A 23,011-nucleotide genomic window follows, 5' to 3' on the forward strand; every position below is an offset into this window, starting at 1 on the left:
ACTCAGTTGACCTCCCGAGGCTGAGTGGACCCCGTTCCAGCCCTCGTACCACTTTTCAAATTTCGTGGCAGAGCCGGGAATCGAACCCGCACCTCCGGGGGTGGCAGCTAATCACGCTAACCACTACACCACAGAGGCGGCCCAATCTAAAGTTTAATGACCCGAAATCATTTCACAGACTTTTGTAATGGTATTACAACATCGTTGATCATAACTGTAGGTGGAAGTCTTTCTTTTAGAGAAGCTATAATCCTTGCCAATCCTATGACGAAATGATGGGTGAAAGTGCTCCTGGAAATATATGTATTTAATACGTTATACTGAATTGTCCTTTGCGGATCTTGCCTGTGAATTGCAGCCCTTTATCGAGACGACAAGAAGTGTGTATATTCGTTTTATTCCTTTCCGTGTAGTGTAGGTTCTCGCTCGTAGAAACATTTAGTGAGATTAACTGACATCTTGTTATGTTTTCATGTGAAAGTCGCTTGTTAAATATGTTACTATTCCGTTATCTCGTTGAGAAGGCTCAAGTCGAGAAGGAAAAATGCATGCATTCGGGAGATGGTGGGTTCGAACCCTACTGTCGGCAGCTCTGAAGATGGTTGTCCGTGGTTTCCCATTTTCATACTAGACAAATGTTGAGGCTGTGCCTTAATTAAGGCCACGGCCACTTCCTTCCAACCCTAGCCCTTGCCTGTCCCATCGTCATCATAACACCTGTCTCTGTCGGTGAGATTGTAAAAAAAAAAAGAGAGAAGAAAGGAAAATTTATGGAAGTTCTTGCAGTTTTTTGTATTCTTTTCTGGATCACAGCACATCGATCGATATAAATGTTTCAACTACGCAAGCTCTTGGATCATATTAATATACGAACAAAATTAACCATCTGGTAGACTCTAGGGATACATCGGGGCATCTGGATTCAATACGACCGGAGGTTGATGCATGACAATGCTAACGGAGGGCATTTTGAATATTTCGTATTAGGAAGCTTTTCATGCGGTATGCTGGAACGTTCTGCCCTTGTGTGTTTCCCATGATTAGTGTGCTATGTATAATTGTGGAAAATGAGTCCTAATATGGAGCTGGCCATGCGGTTAGAGGCGCGCAGCTGTGAGCTTGCATCCGGGAGATACTGGGTTCGAACCCCACTGTCGGCAGCCCTGAAGATGGTTTTCCGTGGTTTCCCATTTTCACACCAGGAAAATTCTGGGGCTGTACCTTAATTAAGGCCACGGCCGCTTCCTTCCCATTCCTAGGCCTTTCTAATCCCATCGTCGCCATAAGACCTCTCTGTGTCGGTGCGACGTAAAGCCCCTAGCGTCCATACAACATGTTTTCTTCTTCTACGTGTGAGGAACGGGTCCTAAACGTTGGACTTAATTGTTACATCCTGTATATTTATAATGTATTTGTTTAGATTAGACATATTATTTAAAGGTGCGATTAACATTGCAGGCGACTTGATGCATGGCCGAATGAACGATGAATACGTACGTCAGTGCACATTCTCGTAGGCTATGAGGAGCAACGTTTTAGGCATTATTACAAGATCTTTTGTCGCGAGTAATTCTAGCCATGTGGTCTCTGAAGTGTGTAATAAAATTCAAGATAAGTATGGTAGAAGAACATGCCCTCTTAAAATGACCATTCACAAAATACTTTTGAATCATACCAAACTCACCGATAACTATATCTTTACCGGGCTGAGTGGCTCAGACGGTTGAGGCGCTGGCCGTATGAACCCAACTTGGCAGGTTCGATCCTGGCTCAGTCCGATGGTATTTAGAGGTGCTCAAATTCGACAGCCTCGTGTTGGCAGATTTACTGGCACGTAAAAGAACTCCTGCTGGACTACATTCCGGCACCTCGGCGTCTCCGAAAACCGTAAAAATTTGTTAGTGAGACACTCTTTGCAGTCCAATTTTCTCTCACATGTTCCAACAGTCTGGTCCAAATTAATTTTGCACATTTTTACCTAGTCAGTTGAAACTCAGAACTTTATTAGTAACTATAATTACAATATTATTATGATTATTATATTACATAAACATGAGTCTTGTGAGTTTCTTACAGGTTTATACAAACGTCATAATGCAGGAGTGAAAAATAACATTAATACTTTAGCCCGGCTGTCAAGATTTTCACACCCGCGCAACGATTGTCGTTTGTTTACACGCTCGTGGCCTTCTAGGGAAGGATGTTGTCAAATGGTGCTCAGTGCTGACAACCTCTGTACTTAGGAACTAGTCATATTGACAAAGATAATAAGAATTCACAGACATAGCACTCCTATTCGCCGGTGCTAGCCCTGGACCTCAAGAAAGTTCTTGCTGTGAGGACGGTTAAGAATAGGATCTGGACAAGACATATTCTTGTGCTTTTATTTATTCTCAGCATTTAAGGACACTTTTATTCTCCGTCCCACGTAGTAGGAAAAATAATACTAATCCACCAGCGGTAAAAGTTCATATAACCACACTTCAGCTGAAAATTGTAGTGTAGATACACAGTAGTATAGATACAGTAGCCTACATTTAGATAGTGCCGTATCTTGTCTGCTATATTCGTGTGTTATACTTCGTGTGTATCTATTAGAGCGTAGTACTAATAATAATTTGTCTAAGCATTTAGCTTTGTTGGTAATCTTTGAGTACAGTAGCTCTTGCAAATTTAATTTCGGTTTGTGCTTAGTAGTGACATACGGTACCGGTATCGTAATTAGGATACGTCTGAAAGTAGTTTAAAAATTACTGTAGTGTACTGTACAGTACTATACGAGTAATATCCTATTAGAATTTAGTGTGCTTATTTTATTATTGTAAAATATTTGTGTAGTACTGGTGCAGTAGAGGTATCCGTAGAAACTCTTACTAAAATTCTGTTGTTGTAATTAGGATAGGCTTAATTGCAGTTTGGAATTGTGTATTTCTTGTGTATTACTTTCGATATTCAGTAATTAACAGCAGTTTTTATCCTGTTAGGGGTTGTAGGATAAAAAATAGAGTACGACTAAGTAGTATTGTAGTGTAGTCGTATATTAATTTTCCTTATTGTTGTGTGATCTTTGAGTACTATCCCAGACAATATATCCCTCCGTTCATTTATTTTTTGCAAATAAGTTATTTTATTTTTATTTTCATTTTTTCCGTAAAGAATGGCTAAGGAGCGCGAGTGTACGAACTGTGGGTGTGGCGAGGCATTGAGGGGTATGAGGGAGGAGTTGGAGAGTTTGAGGGAGATAATTAGGATTCTCACAGAAGACAGGAAGGTAGGACTCCCTCAAACTATGTACAGGTTACAGTAGGTGTACAAGAGGGAGGGGAAGGAAAGGGGGGAGTTGTAGAAGACAGGTAGTCTAATGTTCTAAGGGGAAGGAGATTGCAGGCTAAGGGCTCTATTCAGGATCAGAATTCAGGACAGGTGTCTGTGCGGAATCGGTACGAGTCACTCCAGGTAGAACAACAAAGGGAAGACGAGGGACAGGGAACTGTTGCTGAGATGTGTGGAAGTAGGAGGAAGGGAAAAGGTAGGAAAGGGAAATGTAGAGTATAGGATAGGAAAAGACAGGTGGAACAGGGTCTTGGGAAGGAGAAAAGGGAGGAGAAAGTAGCTTCTGCAGCTATCAGGAAAGATAGGGCTGACCAGGAGGGGAGGGGATCAAATGAGGTGGGTAGGGTTGAGGCTCTGGTCATGGGGGATTCCATCGTTAGACACGTGGAGAAAGTGTGTGGAGGAAAGGGAACCAGAGTAGAATGTTATCCAGAAATTAGGTTGAGGCAGACGTTGAGGAAAGTAGAAGAGAGGGAGGAGGGTAAGGAGAAGGTGGTAGTGTTTCACGTTGGTACCTACAACGTAAGGCAAGCTGATCTAAGTACCAACATAGTTGGAGATGTGTGGGATCTGGTAAATGCAGCACGGGTGAAGTTTAAGAAAGCGGAGATTGTTATTAGTGGAATACTGTGTAGGAGGGATACTGACTGGTTGATAAGATAATCAGTTAAATGAGACTATGGAGTGGGTATGTGGGAAACTGGGAGTGAAATTTCTAGATCCTAGTGGGTGAGTAGGAGAAAGAGATCTGCGCTCTGATGGCCTTCACTTAAACCGCAGTGGTACGTTTAAGTTAGGAAATTTGTTTGGAAGGGTAATAGGGAGGTACATTCAGGGAAACGGGGTGGCCTAGGGAGCGGTGATAAGGGAACAGGGAACTGGAAATAAAGTAGGGATGACATAAAATTGTTAGTGTTGAACTGTAGAACTGTAGAAGTATTATAAAGAAAGGATTAGAATTAAGTAATTTAACAGATATATATTTACCAGATATTGTAATAGGAGTTGAATCATGGCTGAGAAATGATATAATGGATGCAGAAAGTTTCTCACGGCACTGGAGTGGGTATCGTAGAGATAGGATAGGAATGGTAGGAGGGGGAGTTTTCATTCTGGTGAAAGAAGAATTTGTAAGCTACGAAAAAGCTAAAGATGAGACACATGAAAATCTAGGTGTAAGGCTCATTTCTAAAGATAATAGGCAACTTGGAGTGTACAGACCTGGAAAGGGTAGCACTGACGCGGAATCGGAATTATTTGATAGGATAGTCGGCTATGTGGGAAACGACATGGAAAGAAATGTGATTGTAGCGGGAGATCTGAATTTGCCAGATATCAATTGGGAAGGAAATGCGAACGACAGGAAGCATGACCAACAAAAGGCAAATAAGTTAATATTGGAAGGACAGCTGATTCAGAAAGTGATGGAACCAACCAGAGGGAAAAATATCCTGGATGTGGTGCTGATAAAACCAGATGAGCTCTATAGGGAAACTGAAGTACAGTAATAGATGGTATTAGTTTTCAAGAAGCTGTTTTTGTCGTAGTTAAAAATTAATGTGATAGAAAGGAAGCTCTTAAAAGTAGGACTATAAGGCAGTACCATATGGCTGATAAAGCAGGCATGAGGCAGTTTTTAAAAAATAACTATGATCGGTGGAAAACGGTAAATAAAAATGTAAACAGACGCTGGGATGGGTTTAAAGAAATTGTTGAGGAATGCGAAAACAGGTTTGTACCTTTAAGGGTGGTAAGGAATGGTAAAGACCCGCCTTATTATAATAGAGAAATAAAGAGACTAAGAATGAGGTGCAGACTGGAAAGAAATAGAGTTAGAAATGGCTGTGGAAGTAAGGAGAAATTGAAGGAACTTACTAGAAAATTGAATCTAGCAAAGAAGGCAGCTAAGGATAACATGATGGCAAGCATAATTGGCAGTCATACAAATTTTGGTGAAAAATGGCAGGGTATGTATAGGTATTTTAAGGCAGAAACAGGTTCCAAGAAGGACATTCCAGGAATAATAAATGAACAAGGAGAGTGTGTATGTGAGGACCTTAAAAAGGCAAAAGTATTCAGTCAGCAGTATGTAAAGATTGTTGGTTACAAGGATAATGTCCAGATAGATGAGGAGACTAAGGCCAAAGATATTAAAATGTACATATGATAACAACTACATTTAAAATCAGATACAAAAGTTGAAAACTAGAAAAGTGGCTGGAATTGATCAGATTTCTGGGGATATACTAAAGACAAGGGGTTGGGATATAGTACCATATCTGAAGTACATATTTGATTATTGTTTGGTCGGAAGAGCTATACCAGATACTGTGTATCAAAGAAAGGGTGATAGACATAAAGCTGAAAATTACAGGCCAGTACGTCTGACGTGCATTCTATGTAAGCTTTGGGAAGGCATTCTTTCCGATTATATTAGACATGTTTGTGAAATTAATAACTGGTTCGATAGAAGGCAATTCGGTTTTAGGAAATGTTATTCCGCTGAAGCTCACCTTGTAGGATTCCAGCAAGATATAGCAGATATCTTGGATTCTGGAGGTCAAATGGACTGTATCGCGATTGACCTGTCTAAAGCATTTGATAGGGTGGATCATGGGAGACTACTGGCAAAAATGAGTGCAATTGGACTAGACAAAAGAGTGACTGAATGGGTTGCTATATTTCTAGAAAATAGATCTCAGAGAGTTAGAGTGGGTGAAGCTTTATCTGACCCTGTAATAATTAAGAGGGGAGTTCCTCAGGACAGTGTTATCGGAACTTTATGTTTTCTTATATATATAAATGATATGAGTAAATGAGTGGAATCGGAGGTAAGGCTTTTTGCGGATGATGTTATTCTCTATAGAGTGATAAATGTTACAAGATTGTGAGCAACTGCAGCGTGACCTCGAAAATGTTGTGAGATGGACAGCAGGCAATGGTATGTTGATAAACGGGGTTAAAAGTCAGGTTGTGAGTTTCACAAATAGGAAAAGTCCCCTTAGTTTTAATTACTGCGTTGATGGAGTGAAAGTTCGTTTTGGGGATCATTGTAAGTATCTAGGTGTTAATATAAGGAAAGATCTTCATTGGGGTAATCACATAAATGGGATTGTAAATAAAGGGTACAGATCTCTGCACATGGTTATGAGGGTGTTTAGGGGTTGTAGTAAGGATGTAAAGGAGAGGGCATATAAGTCTCTGGTAAGACCCCAACTAGAGTATGGTTCCAGTGTATCGGGCCCTCACCAGGATTACCTGATTCAAGAACTGGAAAAAATCCAAAGAAAAGCAGCTCGATTTGTTCTGGGTGATTTCCGACAAAAGAGTAGCGTTACAAAAATGTTGCAAAGTTTGGGTTGGGAAGAATTGAGAGAAAGAAGAAGAGCTGCTCGACTAAGTGGTATGTTCCGAACTGTCAGTGGAGAGATGGAGTGGAATGACATTAGTAGACGAATAAGTTTGAGTGGCGTTTATAAAAGTAGGAAAGATCACAATATGAAGATAAAGTTGGAATTCAAGAGGACAAATTGGGGCAAATATTCAATTATAGGAAGGGGAATTAGGAATTAGAATAACTTACCAAGGGAGACTTTCAGTAAATTTCCAATTTCTTTGAAATCATTTAGGAAAAGGTTAGGAAAATAACAGATAGGGATTCCGCCACCTGGGCGACTGCCCTAAATGCAGATCAGGATTGATTGATTGATTGATTGATTGATTGATTGATTGATTGATTAATTGATTGATTGATTGATTGATTGATTGATTGATTGATTGATTGATTGATTGATATTGTGCTGGGGTTGGTGACGGATTATGATTAACATAATTGACTGCAACGACAACACGTTGCAATTTCATTAGCCAATAGGGATGCAAATACCTATTTCAGAAATGAAAATAGCGCGTAACAGTCTTCATTAGGTTATAAAATTAAGTATACTTCTTCGGGCGGGATGGTGGGTTCCTGGACTTCGCAATAATCACATCTCTCCTCTGAGAGGCTCTCCAAGTAAGATTTCATTATTTCCAATTTAATATAACATTACAAATAACATGACAGCCGGGCTACATTTTTACCGAAATAACAAAAATAATGGAGTTATGCAGCTAGGAGGAACCTACGGTCCTCTAGTTTCCTGACCTGATGAATAACTTAGTCTAGAAGGCTCACTATCATGAAATGTTACATTCCGGTAAACACTATTGTCGTTTGCATTCCCATTTGTATGTGGGGAAGTACTTTCAGCATCACTGTTACTCAAATGGTCAACACTGACCTGAGAAGAGTTATCATTGCCGTGTGCCGTATCCTCTCCTCCACCCCGGCCCATTATCCTCGTGCGCCTTCTTGCTTTTGTAGCAGTTACTAAAACTTCTGAATCTTCAGAAACAGCATATGATTGTCCGGGATCATTCCGTGCTTTTTACGCACAGGTCCAGTCATTGAAGTTTCACTTGCAATACTGGAGTTCACTACACCTCCATCTTCACTTGACAGTTCTGTAAACTCTTCGTGTAATTCAAATAAATAATCATCGTCACTGCTGTCTAAATAAACGTTCATACGTATTTATCCTTCATTCATATTTACCGCTTTTATATCGCAAATTTAACTGAGACAATTCGCATTCACAGATAAACACCCCTAGTGCAACACGTGTGCACACTACTCAATGTAAACAAAACACAGCTGACAGGCCGCGTGTAACCATGACGATACACGGCTACATAATATATCTCGTATTATTTCCAAGGAGATAACAGAACGGTTTCCTTTGTGCACAAAAATTTGCTCTAGAAACTTCAGGGATATCGATCGACCTCAATGAGGTCAAAGAAGTTCAATAAATAACTTCTTAAATAGAACGAAATATAATGTCGAGGTGACTTCGACGTTGGACCGGAAAAGGTTTTAAAGCCAATAACATCATCATTATTATTATTAACTATATATTCAATACTGATACTGTAAATGAAGCTCCTATAAATATTTGTTGCACTGCTCCCTCACATTATTTTGTAGCTGTTATGTTTATATCTAAGCAGGTGTTTTCTGTTACGCTAATGGAATAGATCGCACAGCTAGTGCCTCAGTGTCGAGTGTTGGGTGGCAGTAAATAACCTGACAGCCTGAAGGAGTGAACGGCTTCGGGCGTAAGTGCTCCTTAAGGAGGGCGATGGACTCTTAACGCAGGAAATGACAATGACATCCATCAAGTGGCGTACTTCATGTTAGAAGCGGCCACCAAAGAAGTCTGTTCCCTAGGTCAATGGCGGCCAACATAGATACGCAGAAGAAGTGGGGCACCGCGGCATTTTGAGTACTCCGAGAACAATTATGGACAATAATGGATCAGTTCAGTCGATAGTTGTTGAACTGCAGATCAAAATGCACGTGAATTCTATAGTGAAAAAACGAATTGTAAGATATTTTGTGCACATTATTAGGAAGGAAGGATTTTGAAAAACTTATCCTACAAGGGATGGTTGAAAACCGTGGAATACCTCCAATAAGATATATTGATCAAATTAAACACACCGTAAATGCTCTGATTCAATATTGCGTTCGAATGGCTGAAAATAGAAGTGTATGGCACAATAATACAAGTACGATTACAAAATAATCCAAATTTCACAATACGCGAATCGAATGATCGGCAAACAAGAAGAATGTTCCATAAGCCCGTTAATACCTTTATTCATTCGTTCGCTGCGTTCATAGAATACTGTCTTCAGCAGTTCGATTTAACTCTAAATTAGAGCCGTGGTCTACATCTTGGTCGTTCTATTCCTCCTCTCGTCAACAAAACTTTCCTTCGAGGATGTTACAAAAGAAGTCATCGTGTCTAAAATGTGACCCACCTTCCTTCTTTCAATCTCGTTAATGAGGCATCTTATTTCAACTATATCTTGGAAAATGTTGGTGTTTCTTCTGTATCATATTTGTTTAGGTCATTTTTCTTCACCTCCATATCTCTCTTGCTTCCAAAAGTTCCCCAGTGTCCAACACATCTATACGTAAGAACACTCCAGACAAATAAGTATCTCCACAAATGCCTTCCGCTTTTTTATATTGCCGGGCTGCGTGGCTCAGAGGGTTGAGGCGCTGGCCTTCTGACCCCAACTTGGCAGGCTCGATCCTGGCTTAGTCCGGTGGTATTTGAAGGTGTTCAAATACGTCAGCTTCGTGTCGGTAGATTTACTGGCACTTAAAAGAACTCCTGCAGGACTAAATTCCGGCACCTCGGCGTCTCCGAAAAACCGTAAAAGTAGCTAGTAGGACGTAAAGCAACTAACATTACTATTATTATTATTATTATTATTATTATTATTATTATTATTATTATTATTATTATTATTATTATTATTATTATTATTATTTTCTATGTTTATGTAGTCCTACATGCTGCTTAATAGGTCTTTTGCTGTTTTTACTTTGGAAGGATTTCTTATTCATGGCTTTCCTTTCCTTTACCTCATGGATACGTCTTTGTCACTGGTGACAGAACTTCCAAGGTAAAACTGGCACACCTAGTCAATTTCTTAATTACCTATCTTTATTTAAGCCTTGATCTATGAGTGGCCTTATTTATAATCATTGTGTTTGTCTTCTTTAGTGTTCACTTTGAGGTTCACTTGGAGAGGATTCCAGCCAATACTGTTAGTGTTCTTCTTCTTCTTCTTTCGTACAGGTCGACTAAGGACCACGATATTCATCTGATGCTTTTGGGGGTAGGTTTTGATGTTTGCCCAGTATTTAACTGTGTTGTTCATTCTTCTCCTTTATCCAGAGGGTACCCGTCTTCCTTCTCGATGGTTTGTCCTGGAACCACATTTGTTTAATATGCTCCTTAGAGATGTCCGATCTTTTAAGTCTCTTTCTGTTCCTCCATCAACCAGGGTTACTTAGTCTTACTCTTTAGCCAGTAAACGAGAAGCTGGTTGTCAGCTTGGCATGATGCATCCTGTAGATGTGTCCATAAAATGGTAGGTGCCTCTTACTTGCAACGACCGTAATTTTTTCCTTGACTTCCTCAATATTTTTTCTCTCCTGGATTTCGAACTTGTCCGTGAGTCCCTTCCTATTGAATATTAGATATTCTGAAGAATATAAGGCTTCATGGCCGATGATTATCTGGTAGTACTTTATTTTAATGCTACGGGAGAGACACTTTTTACTTTGAGTGTTCTTGGTCAGTTGGTACGTCAGTTCAATTGTCCTATTAATTTCCTTTGCAGTGTTTTGCTATTTGCTTTACGTCGCACCGACGCAGATACGTCTAATGGCGACGATGGGATGGGAAAGGCCTAGGAATGGGAAGGAAACGTCGTGGCCTTAATTAAGGTACAGCCCCAGCATTTGCCTGGTGTGAAAATGGGAAACCACGGAAAACCATCTTCAGGGCTGCCGACAGTGGGGTTCGAACCCACTATCTCCCGATTACTAGCCTTTGCAGTGTCAGCAATTATATCAATATCTGCATTTCTTATGCAAGGCACCTGTTTCCCGTTTAAACCATCTTTAATGAAAGCATAATTTCAGTATTTTTAACGGATCTGGAGATATCTGAGGTGGGTGTTATTATTGATTCACCCTGAATAGCTCACTGTTAAAAAGGCTCCCCAGATTTATTACGCACTTTGCATTTATAGCCAACTTGTTGTGTGATGTATATGGCGTCAAGGGCCTTGCCATCACCGCAACCAAAAGAAACCGGCCCACTGCCTCATCAATTGCTGTATTAATCAGCCGAAATGTCTGCTCAATTATTCAAGTTGTAATAGTCGTAACATTTCGTTTTCTCTTCTCGTTGTCAATCTTCAACTGTGCTCAACTAGAATTTCATCTTCATTCTTCTTTGATTATTATTTACTCCTTTGAAGAAGAAAACAACAAGCTTTATTAATACCAAACATGTCTTTCACGCTAACAAACCTGTCCTTTCTAACTTGGATGCAATCACTCACGCTCACGAAAGGTTTTGACTTCTACCGTTTCATGGCCAGCCCTTAATGAAATTTATAATGTAACAACTTTAAAATAAGTTTAAATTGCTGATATATAGTATGACGGAAAAATCATTATTGCTACAAAAGTAACTTACTCATTTATTATTGCTTGTCTTGATTTATCCCTTCTCTCCTTATTTACACAGAATTAAAATCAGTTTCGTAGAATTATACCTCTGAATTAGTTTCTCCAAGTTCTTACTTATTCTATGTATATTTTAAGTCATGTAATGTTCTGAGTATTGCAATGTGCATGTTATTTTGAATCGTCTCCAGAAGAGGAAATCCGCACATTTATGATCCGGAGATCTTGGTGGCATTTTAATTTCTCCTCTCTTTCGATTGATTTTCCTCAAGAAATTTTTTCTCGGTGTAGTTCCGCATAGCGTTAGCATAGTGTAAGTTGAAGCACACTGTACGATATTTATAACTCCTAATAGCATAGTTCAAGTAAGTTGTTTTTCTTATTTTTACAATAGAAAGGAGTTTGCGTTTTTACCCCCTATGGTTGGGGGACGCAGATGAAGAATACACCCGCGGTATCCCCTGCCTGTCGTAAGAGGCGACTAAAAGGGACGACCACGGATGATGAAATTAGAACCATCGAATTCTTGTGATTAATACTGTACCGGGAGGTATACCCCTACGCCACACTTTTAAATCTTGCGTCAATAAAACCTCCTCTACAGGAGAAACACCGAACTTGGAACTTGACTTACTTAAACTTTTCCTCAGAAGATGTCCCTACCGCAAGTTTTTTTTATGGTGAAGTTTTCTGAACTGTGTGCATTTCAACTTATTTTGTTTTCCGTTCTTCAAGAAGTGTGGACATTCTCTCATAGAGGTCTCTGCTAAAAAACTATGATCATGCACCCTGGTGCGAAGTTAAGGAACTTTTTTGAAGAAATTTTGTTTTCATAAGTTTGTCCTTTACTAAATTATGTTCATTCATTTTTGGGTTGGCAATATTGACCTTTTCTTTCGGCCAGTTTTGAATTCAGCCAATCCCAAATTTTTGTAATTAATTTTCAGCCTATCACAGGTTTCTTCTTCGATTTTGTGTGTAACTTTTTCATCTACCAATAAAAGTGAGAGGGTGTGGCTTGATTATTCATGAAAGGTCTCGAACTTTCCCCGAGGGTTTATAAACTGCGGATTTTCACGTCTCTTGGGCATTTGATCAACATCTATCTAAGTGAGTGGATGTGAAGCAGGAGGCGGGTGATGCCTCTTTCGTCTGGCAGCAGGTCTTCAGCGAGGTAATGGCCATTTAAAATTTTTATTTCTTCCTAGCTCAGCATTTTAACCAACGTCTCTAAAATGTAAGTTCTGCCAGTTAATGTGAAAATCTCATAAAATCTGTAACTGTAATTTGGGGATAGAGAGTGTTTCACCCTCTCGATCTCCCCTTCATTTTGGTTTGAGGTGACTACGTTTTGTAACTGATTTTCTCACTTCCGTAATGTTTTAAATTTCCTCATTATACGAGTCACCTCCATAGCTTGGGAATAGCCCCTGTTTCATCGGCCTCGTGCCCGTTAGGTTTTAAGAAGTTACATCGAGGAGTGCTAGTATTCGGCTCCTTTCATTTTGTTTTCGGACCATTTATTTATCTGTTATTTCTTCTACACGAAGGCCCTGTAGGCTGGGTACGAGATACCCCTGTTTCATTTTTGTATGTTGTGCCTTGATAGCCAGTAATTGTAAGTTTCTCATATTGCCTTGAATAGGCTTGAAAAACTGAGAGCGGGTCAGCTCTTTTCTAGTGTTGTTGGAATGCCTCTGGGAGGCAAGTGCTCCATGTTATTAGCGGATTTCTGCCCTTGAACCAATTTGGGCGTGGAGCTAGGAGCTCGAAATTGTAAAACTAGAGGCTTGTAGCCAAAGAAAGTTAAAATTCTTGGATCCTGTTAAATTTTGTTGTTAATTAATTGTTAAAACTCAGAAAATATAACCTTGTTAAAGTTTTAGATTAACTTTGATTTGGTAGTTAGACCCATTCACCCCGGCACCTTCTTTCACTTCTGCTGATCCACCAACCACGGTAACAAATACCATTACATGGGTCGACGTTAATTGCGACTAGCACCACCTTGCGAGGAAAACCATGGGTCTGCGTTAGGTAGGAGCAGTACTATTATGCGAGAAACACTGAGGGTCTGGGCGTTGCTTGTGATAATGGTCATCGTGTGTATTCCAGCGGTCGGTTCCGCTATGTTCATAACGGATCTGCGTTGTCTATGAGTGGTACCACTTTATGAGAAACGCCGTGGATCTACGTTGCCTGTGATTAGTGCCATGTGAGTAATACCATGGGTCTGCATTGCCTGAGAGTAGTAGTATCATTAACTGGGGAACACCATGGGTTTGTATTGCCTATGGGCGTTGCCATAATGTGTAATACTGCGTGGGTCTACATTGCCTATGATTAGTAGCACTATGTGAGCAACACCATTAGTATACGTGGCCTGTGATTAGTCCCACTATGTGAGGAACACCACGGGTCTGAGTTCCTTGTGAATAGTACCCTTATGTGTGAAACACCATGGGTTTGTGTTACCTATGAGTGGTGCCATTGTGTGTGACATACCATGAGTCTACATCACCTGTGATTAGTAGCATCATGCGAGGAACACCATGAGTATGCGTTACCTGTGATTAGTGCTACTATTGGAGCAATACCATGGTTCTGCTTTACCAGTAATTAGTACCATTAGGATGGTCCGTTGACCTGGATTTTAGACCACTTCAGATAATGAGTACCATCCAAGTAGGCTAATGAAGGCATTGTGAATTGCTATTTGCTAGTTGCTTTACGTCGCACCGGCACAAATAGGTCTTATGGCGACGATGGGTTAGGAAAGAGCTAGGAGTTGGAAGAAAGTGGCCGTGGCCTTAATAAAGGTACAGCCCCAGCATTTGCCTGGTGTGAAAATGGGAAACCACAGAAAACTATCTTCAGGGCTGCCGACAGTGGGATTCGAACCCACTATCTCCCGGATGCAAGCTCACAGTCGCGCGCCTCTAGCCGCACGGCCAACTCGCCCGGTCATTGTGAATTGGATCCACTGATTGTTTTGTTTCACGATCATTGTTTCATCATCATTCGTTTTAGATCCTAGTCAATGGATACATTTTGAAGTTTAAATTTTCGTTTCGTTCACCTCGTACCATTAGGGGCAGATGACCTAGCTGTTAGGCTCCTTTAAACAACAAACATCATCATCATTTAGTTTTCTACTTGTTTCCTCTAACACATTTTCGTTCCATATAACATAGTCTCCAAGAGAATTGTTACATTCGGTGGAACACCCACATTTCAAAAGCTTTAATTCTTCACGTTATGGTAAGTTTCAAGGGCTACGCCACAATGCCGTACAATAGAAAAGAGTAAATTTTACATTAAACCATACATTACTAAGTACGTAGTGTTCATCATTAGTTGCAGAAAAATGACGTTTCGTACGAAAGGTGTGGTGGCCATTCCCTAATTTTGGTCTTATTTTGACGTCTTAGTCCAAATTTTACGTAATCAAATATCGTATATATTAAAACTTTATAACATGCTGTACTCTCTAATTAATTACCTTTATACTAAGATGCCTATGTCCAAACCTAGAAACGATCACAACCTTTGTTTTATAAATGATGTTCAGACCAAATGCATTCCTGTTTTGAGCTTTTCCTTTTTAAACGCAGTAGGCATTCTTAACTCTTGAAAATTATGAAAGTATCGTCAGTTTAACTTCGGTTCCTAAGTACCTCTCCATATATTTTAGCATCTTCATTTATAGAGACTAAGTGCTTGAGCAAAAGTCTCTTCACGATACACAGTAACTCATATTAAACTGGAGTGGAGACAGTATGCGTACTTCTTATTTCCTTCTCGCCTCTGCATCTCTACTTGTTGTGCCGTGCCCCATTCTGCTTTGAGAGCCGGTATTCCTTTTAAGTATTTTCAACAATATTTAAGTAAATGAAGCCAAGATTTAACAATAATCAAATTAAATACAAATACACAAATGTCACGGCCCAGCCATGACCCAGTTAAATAAAAACGTACATTAGTCTAGGCACAGTACAACCTAATTAAAAAACACTCAGCAGTCATTCCCATTTAAGTGGGGATGGTAGAAAAACATCCACGGTATCCCATGCCTGTCGTAAGAAATGACTAAAAGGGGCCCCAGGGGCTCTTATGTTATGGGCGTGAGTGGCGACCGCGGGACCCTTAGCTGAGTTCTGGCATTGCTTGCACTTACTTGTGTCAGGCTCTTCACTTTCACCTACCCTATTCAACCTCCCTTGATCACCTCTTGTTCTTTTCCAACCGCTACGGTACCGGTACTACGTTTGCGAGGCTAAGGAAGTCTTTCATTGTCATACTTTTCGTGGTTCTTGTCTTTCTTTGGCCGATACCTTCATTTTTCAAGTGCAGGACGCCTTCAATATTTTTCCTCTGATAAGTTTTTTGTTTCTATGTTTGGCTTTATGTCACACCAACACAGATAGGTCTTATGGCGACGATAGGATAGGAGCGGGCTAGGAGTGTAAAGGAAGCGGCCGTGGATTTAGTTAAGGTACAGTGCCATCATTTGCCTGGTGAGAAAATGGGAAAACATGGAAAACCATCTTCAGGGCTGCCAACAGTAGGGTCCGAACCCACTATCTCCCGAAATCAAGCTCACAGCTGCACGCCCTTAACCATACGGCTAGCTCGCTCGGTGATTAGTGTTATTAGAGGATTGTTGACCAGTTGTATTTCCTCTTAAAACAATGATGATCATCACCACCACATACCAGCCAAGGCTCAGTATAACCCAATTAAATACTAAACCACATAATTCAAGGCTCACTATAACCCAGTAAAATATTGTCCGACTCGTTGGCTGAATGGTCAGCGTCCTAGCCTTCGGTTCAGAGGGTCCCGGGTTCGATTCCCTGGCGGGTCGGGGATTTTAACCTGAATTAGTTAATTCCAATGGCCCGGCGGCTGGGTGTTTGTGCTGTTCCCAACATCCCTGCAACTCACACACCACACATAACACTATCCTCCACCACAATAACACGCAGTTACTACAAATGACAGATGCCGCCCACCCTCATCGGAGGGTCTGCCTTACAAGTGCTGCACTCGGCTAGAAATAGCCACACGAAATTATTATAGTAAAATATTAACATACACATATGCACCAGTCAATGATTGGTATAACCCGAAGTACAAACATAATGCGCGCCAGTCAAATCTCAGCATAACGCAATTAAGTACGAACACACCAGCCAAAGATCTCTAGGTTCAGTGTAACTCAATTAAATAGAAGCAAACACCTATTAGGGATCAGTATTACACAATCAAATACTAACACACATCATTAAAGGCTCCATATAGCCCAATAAAATACAAACACAAGCACACATAGAGATGAGAAGAATGCAAGAATGAGGAATGTGGCCTGCAAGCACGAACTTCCTGTTCAGCCCAGACAGATCGGCTCTTATCTGCTCGTGTCTGCTACACGAAAACATTGACTCATACTTTTCAGTTCGCTGGATTACAACTGACAAGAGCGAAGAGATGCCAGTAGAAGATAATATAAAGTCGCCTGGATAGTAGCGGGGTTGCTATGGTAACCATTGCGTCACTGGCTCTGCTGGTGAAAACCCCTTCGCTCCGTGCCTCACCGGGCAAGTGCATTCTTCTAATCTCCCAACAGTACATGCACCAGTCATGACTTGGTAAAACCCATAGTACAAACACAACACACACCATTCAAGACTCAGTATAACCCAATGAAATACAAGAACATACCTTTCAGTAATCAGTATTACGCCAGTTAAGTACAAACGCACACCTGTCGAGGCTAAGTATAAATCAATCAAGTACAAATACACACACGTGCCAAGGCCCAGCTATGGCACAACACATCACAGCTATGCATGTTTGTAGACAGACTTAAGTTTAAAATAGATTAAAGTACGGAATGTAAATTGTGCATAGCACAGTTAAATCTATAGTATTCTAATGCATGTACAAACTGAAGTATAGACTCACGAACTTCTTGAAACTGGGTAATTGCTGTCGAGTTTAAAAGTGCCGCGGGAGATACAGTAGATAAGAAGAATGTGACAACTCCCTTCTGCATTCGTTGAGCACGTATTTTATGCTCCACAAATAAATCTGGTAGGCACAAGTACCAGAATTGTGGCCGCTGATGGTTATTGGTCTCTAGGTGGAGGAGTATTGCTCTCTCTTCTCCTGGTTTATTGCTGTCTCTCCCTCCTGCAGCCTCCAGCCAGCGGCAGAGAAGTAGAGAGAGAGGTAACGCATTGAGTGCTGTCAATTCCAACATAATGGGGTTGAGTGATTAATTATTATTGATTGATTTATGTGCTTTTAATGACTTGATCATTTCTTTATATCTATAAATGTTAGTAAATAGAGGAAAATCAATTTATTTGAGGCAGTTGTTTACGCAGCAATCCTATTTTTCTTTTGCAAATGATGCACACTTACACTATCATTGGTAGGATTTCCTTAATTAAGGTACAGCCCCGGAAACAGGTTTTACTCACAAATACAGTTTTCCACGTGACTTGGCCGTGCGGTTAAGGTCATGCAGCTGTGAGCTTGCATTCGGGAGATGGTGGGTTCGAATTCTAGCGTCGGCAACCCCGAAGATGGTTTTTGTGGTTTCCCATTTTTATACCAGGCAAATGCTGGGGCTGTACCTTAATTAAGGCCACGGCCGCTACCTTTCCAATCCGAGTCCTGTCCATTCTTGCATCGCCGTAAATCGTCAATGTGTTAGTGTTACGTTAAACCACTAAGCAAATACAGATTAGATGCGAACTTGTAGCAGTTTAGCAAATTCCAGTGAGAATCTCTTTTAACTTATACACTGTTCACACGTGTTAGAGGAACATGTTCTTGAACGACTGCAGCATTTAACCAGTCATTTTTTAAGATATAAATGTTGTTTTTATCTTGATCCGACATGTTTTGCAAAAATAAGCGACCTATGAAATTGTATGTCATAGCCATTCTCTCTCTACGAAATAGTGAAACGTGTAGTGTTTTGTCAAATACTGTAAGTGACAAGCGCATGTATTCACAGCTTGCTTACGTTCAGTCAGACCAAATGAAGTACCTAATAGAGGCGGAAACTGTTCGTCACTGTTGCAGGAAACCACGACTATTAACGTAGTCGCTGCAGCCCATAATGCGGCTAAATCTCTTATTGCCATGGCCTGGAAAAGATTCGGGGAAATGCGATTGTACACTAGGAGACCAGGATAGAGAGTGGGAACCTTCACCCAGAGAAGACCAATATATGGTCAACTGTGCACTTTATCGGTGCAGTGCTACTGTTCGGGACCAAACTGTTATGAGAAATCCTGACCTTTATGTCCATGCAGAAAAATATTAATAAATAAATGTATTGTCTGCGATTAGGCCATTACATTTACGTTTAAACATTACTATACAAAAATTAGACGTAATTATTTTCAGATGTGAAAGTCAATTAATACATTCCGTCAAACATAAACAAACATTTTGGAAAATGGTTTCTCTGTTGTTTTCTGTATATTATCTAGGGCAATATCCCTTTACGAACATAGGATATCATCGGGCAATACTCCAAGAGTCTTGGTTAGTCATTTATCGCCCTTTGCCTCCATATCTTCTTGAAACCACGCTGAACAAAAGGAGTAAATGTTTCTTCTCATATTACCTTAATTATTTACTTCAGAATGAATACTTAATGATACTTAAAATATTCATTCCTTACTGCAATGATTATGGAAACTTACTTAATAACACTTTCTGTTTACTATCCTTTTGATTATAATGACGTGATAGTCAGATTTTATGAGCACTGACTAAATCTACAATAATAAGAAGTTCTTACGTGATGACGGATTAACCGAGGCACATCTGAAGCTCACCAACATGATGCAGTAACTTATATATCACCAGAGTTAACTATTATATAACGTTATAAACAAATACAAATAATATTTCAGAAAAGAAATAATTATCCCTAAATACTGGTCTCTAACCATAAGTAGCTGAGGAACATTCCCTGCGATAGGGATGCTGATTTGGAATTAACTTTAACATTATAGTGGACCTCTCTTTACTTTTAAATAAATGGCTTTACTTTATTTCTCCAAAACAGTTCCCAGTTCTGTATTTATGTACAATATATCTATCCCTTACTCCCGTTTCCTGATACAGGATCGGGGGTAAGATGAAATGAAATTTTATGGCGTATTTTTACGGCCGGATGCCATTCCTGACCCCAATATCAGGTGAAGAATGAATGAAGATGAAACAAATGTTGGTGATCTGAGGACAGAAACTTGTGAAAATCCCAGCTTTCCCTCTTTTCGTCTCGTTTCACTCATCATTAACTCAAACGGCCATCATGTCTGTTATTCTGAGCCCTGAAAGCACCCATCAAAACACAGATATTATTACATAAGTATGTGAAGATGATGACTAATATTCTCACAGCCTTTATATAAATAAACAAAAACATACGTGTGGAAAGTAGGGGTATTTCATAGAAAACTTGAATTACGGTAACGGCTTTCAAGAGTTATAACTCACTAAGACTTATTTCAAGGGTTCAAATTTGCAGTATTCGTAATTTTCTCATGCATATTGTTATTTATATGTACGGTCACGTTCATTGAGTGTGTAACTCTCCCCGTAATGAACTGAAGATATAATGATTCCGTTTCATCATCGTACGTAGGACGGAACTTGTACACACAGGGAACTTTATTAGAATGATGATGAAAGGTTAAGAATCCAGTATTGCTATTAGACTTAATGTATAATGTAGTAAGAAAAATATTTTAATGCAATATTTGCTGTACAAACTGTACTAAATATCTTTGTAATGATAATAGATTTAAAACAAAGCAATATTTATACAAATTAAGATACTATCTCGTTATTAATTCTTGTTTCTAACAATCACTTATATATACAGTCTCACTCGCATGCATAAGCTACTTGCTAATTCTACGGTGCAGAGTAGAAATATTTTCAGAAATTAGAGAGAGAAAAAAAGTACTAAAGATAGTTGTCCTAATATAGGGAAATTGCACAGGTTCAGCCTACTGATTAATTCGTAAGCACAATAAGAAGATGCATTTAATTAATTTTCATTGGATTTGTTTAAAACGTTGCAATATTTATTAATTTTCGGGCAGCTAACCCTCGATGGATTCTATATATTCAAATAACGTTTAAATTATACGGATGTTTTTGTACTATTTGGAGTGAATCTCTCGAAATCTCAGTTGAAATTTCTTGGAGAACATTAGTAGGAATTCGAAACGTTTTTAAAAAATTCACAGAGAAATTTGTGATTGTTCCGCGCACAACAAACAACATACCAATAACTTCTTAGTTATTAATTTTACACTGAACCCTTGAACTTACGTAGAATTATGGGTTCAATACTTGTGTTCCAAGTCACGAAAGGAAGGCTCATAGTGCCTTTTATTTCCTGCATCGCCCTCTTTGGACTGCTTTTCATCTCCAGGTCTGACTGTTGGATCGATAACGACGCCTTTGTTGGATTTCCTATCAATGACTACAATGTCTGCAGGTTTAATGGAACATTCATTTGAAGTACAGGTTACTTCTTCATCAACTTTGAACTGGTTTTTATTTCGAAAGCAGCCAGCTATCCTTTATCTTAGTCTATGGCGCCTGTTGTCTCTTAAGAGCTCCCATTTTCGGCAGAAACCTAGAACTTGAGGAAGGGTTTCAATCTCGTTGCGCACACGGCAACAGGCATCTAGGCACCCGTCATACAAAACTCTTAACATATCCCTCCCCTCGTCTGATAAGTTAATGCTCCTCATACACTTGCATCATGTGATGAATTTGAATATTTTAGAAACGACTCAACTGAGCCACTATTACTAGGCACATCTACGAGTGAAAACAAACGTAACACTTGAAGAAGTATTTTGTATTCCTTGCAAACGGTTGAGGAACGTGATTTTGAGATAACAGAATCTGATGGCACAAGTAACATGTTCATAACGTCTTCAGTGTTTGATGTTCTGGAGCATTTTTGAGTATGATGTTCTCTGTAGTGTGTGAAGTCGTTGTTTATGGGTTCTTTCAATTCTTCAGATAATTGCTCAGTGGGCAATACTGCATATCCTATTATATTGAACCCATGAATTAGTATTTTATGCACGGAAAGCGACATATAAAACTTTGGATATAAGTCAACAAGAATATATAGGGGCCGCAGGTCTTTTGGGCATGGAACACGTCGTGGGAGTGTTGGGTTTAGGTTCATAGATACTTATTTTGACTGAACCGACCACATGTGAACATTATTTCCAATCCCCACTATAAACGATGCGGGTACTCCGGTGAGGCGTGGAGCAGATCTTTCGAGTACACGCCCTATGCGCGACTTGGATTTCTGTGAGGAAGGCGCTCACTTAAGATGTATTCTAATGACGAAGACGGCACAAAAACCCGTCCCTCGAGGCAGAGGAATTAACCAGTCGGACCAAAGGCAGCATGCGGAGCTGACATCCAGTCTCGATGACATCTTAAGCATTTTAGGGGGTATCTATCTGCAGAGGTTCGACAGCCGCAGTAGACGAGCTCGATTGCGACTCTCGGCTTTCAACTTCTGCCACGAAAGGCGTATGTCTAACTCACTCAAAGACGATTATTAAATTCAGCATGAGCCCATTCATACATAAAAGGTATAGACAGATGATAGCCCAACTTATTTCTAATTATTTTTAAAGGTAGTACATTTTTTTTACGAGGGAAGTGTGGGAAATCTTTCATTAGACACTTGTGAGGGTCCGCACTCCACAAGCGTGTGAGATTCCTACTCACTAAAACCCACACACCCTTTTCCCACGACGTATATCTCCGCCCCGGAACCGCTCTCGCATTACTTCAGGGCGGTGTCGTGCTAATTTGTTAGGTTTCTTCTTCCTTATTTCTCCTTACTGCCGTTCATGAGCATTCATATCTCTCCTGACGCAGGATGCCTTCTACATATACTGCTATCTGATCCCAAGATTCTTGGTTTCGTAGCATCGCCTGCACAATAGTTTCTGGCGTCAACTCTCCTTGCTCAGTATATAAACATCTTCTCTGAGTTGACCAATGATAACATACGAAAAATGTGTGAAATACATCGTCTATATCATTGCAATAAATACACGCCGAGTCGCTCACTCTACCTACTCTATGTAGAAATTTACGGAAGTATCCGTGACCCGTCAATAGTTGCGTAACGTAAAAGTTAACCTCGCCATGAACTCGGGCAACCCAATCAGCTAGGCGTGGTATCAGCCGCTTAGTCCATTTTCCTCGAGGATCTTCCTCCCATCTTTGCTGCCACCGCTCCATTCGTTGCCTATAAGCTAGCTCCTTAGCGCGCTTCTTTCCGAGCTCTCCGTGAGTTCGCCAGACTTCCTGTCTCTCTAAGGCAAGTAAATCAATTGGTGCTACCGCTGCTATCGTAAGGACCGCAGGTTCGGATACTGTGCGATATGCGCTTGTAATACGCAAAGCTGATCTCCGCTGTACCGCAGCTATCCTTCGCCGGTATTTTTCAAACTTCAGAGATTCATCCCAGACTTCGGCACCATATAG

This window comes from Anabrus simplex, chromosome 1 (genome assembly GCF_040414725.1).
Source record: "Anabrus simplex isolate iqAnaSimp1 chromosome 1, ASM4041472v1, whole genome shotgun sequence".
NCBI classification, from domain to species: domain Eukaryota; kingdom Metazoa; phylum Arthropoda; class Insecta; order Orthoptera; family Tettigoniidae; genus Anabrus; species Anabrus simplex.